The sequence below is a fragment of the Octopus bimaculoides genome, chromosome 6, assembly GCF_001194135.2.
Source record: "Octopus bimaculoides isolate UCB-OBI-ISO-001 chromosome 6, ASM119413v2, whole genome shotgun sequence".
In the NCBI taxonomy this organism is placed as follows: Eukaryota; Metazoa; Mollusca; class Cephalopoda; order Octopoda; family Octopodidae; genus Octopus; species Octopus bimaculoides.
This window is the reverse complement of record NC_068986.1, coordinates 5744217-5745586: the sequence shown is the minus strand read 5'-3', so window position 1 is coordinate 5745586 and position 1370 is coordinate 5744217. Positions and strand designations below refer to the sequence as shown.

General features: G+C 45.9%; 1 protein-coding gene across 14 annotated transcripts in view; it reads right to left on the bottom strand.

Moving 5' to 3' along the window:
* LOC106881457 (protein-L-isoaspartate(D-aspartate) O-methyltransferase) overlaps positions 1-1370 on the bottom strand; it is a 59285-nt gene that overhangs the window by 32577 nt on the left and 25338 nt on the right. The window lies entirely within an intron of this gene.

The following is a 1370-nucleotide window of genomic DNA, read 5'->3' as shown; positions in this document are numbered from 1 at the left end:
TGTGCGGGTGGCACATAAAAGACACCATTTCGAGCGTGGCCGTTTTCATGCGGGTGACACGTAAAAGCACCCACTACACTCTCTGAGTGGTTGGCGTTAGGAAGGGCATCCAGCTGTAGAAACTCTGCCAAATTAGATTGGAGCCTGGTGTTGCCATCCGGTTTCACTAGTCCTCAGTCAGATCGTCCAACCCATGCTAGCATGGAAAGCGGACGTTAAACGATGATGATGATGATATATCAATAAAATATATACATATATATATATTTATTAACTTGCCTGTAAGGCTGATAATTCGCTAACCACTCGTGATGGTATTTTAATAATATCATCCCCATATAATTATATATATATATGTATATATATATATATATATATATATACACCCATATGTATCATCATTAACCTTTTGACATCCGCTTTCCATGCTGGCATGGGTTGGACGGTTTGACTGAGGACTGGTAAGCCAGATGGCTGCACCAGGCTCCAATCTGATCTGGCTGAGTGTCTACAGCTGGATGCCCTTCTTAACACCAACCACTCCAAGAGTGTAATGGGTGCTTTTACATGCCACCGGCATGAGGGCCAGTCACATGGTATTGGCAACAGCCACGCTCAAATGGTGTTTTTACATGTCACCTGCAAAGGAGCCAGTCCAGTGGAACTGGCAACACCCTCGCTTGAATATTGTTTTTCATGTACCACAGGCACAAGTGCCAGTAAGGTGATGCTGGTAACGATCATGCTTCAATGGTGCTTTTTACGTGCCACCGGCAAGGGGGCCAGTCAGCGGCCCTGGCAACGATCATGCTCGGTTGGTGTTCTTAACGCTCCACTAGCAAGGATGCCAATCATGCGGGGCTGTCATCGAATTTGATTTCGATTTCACTTGCCTCAACAGGTCTTCACAAGCAGAGTTTAGTGTCCAATGAAAGAAAAGTACGCCTAAGTGGGCTGGTTACACCACTGGCATAGGCCACAAGTTATGGACTCACTTGGCTTGCAAGGTCCTCTCAAGCATAGCACATTTCCAAAGGTCTCGGTCACTAGTCATTGCCTCAGTGAGGCCTAATGTTCGAAGGTGGCACGTTAGAAAATCATTCGAGCGAGGTCATTGCCAGTGCCACTGGACTGGCTCCCGTGCAGGTAGCACGTGAAAAACACCTTTTTGAGTGTGGCTGTTGCCAGTACCGTGTGACTGGCCCTCGTGCCGGTGGCACGTAAAAGCACCCACTACACTCTTGGAGTGGTTGGCGTTAGGAAGGGCATCCAGCTGTAGAAACTGCCAGATCAGATTGGAGCCTGATATTTACTTTGTATTATATTATACTTATTTATTGTGCTTTTACTTATTAATTTTTCTATATGTG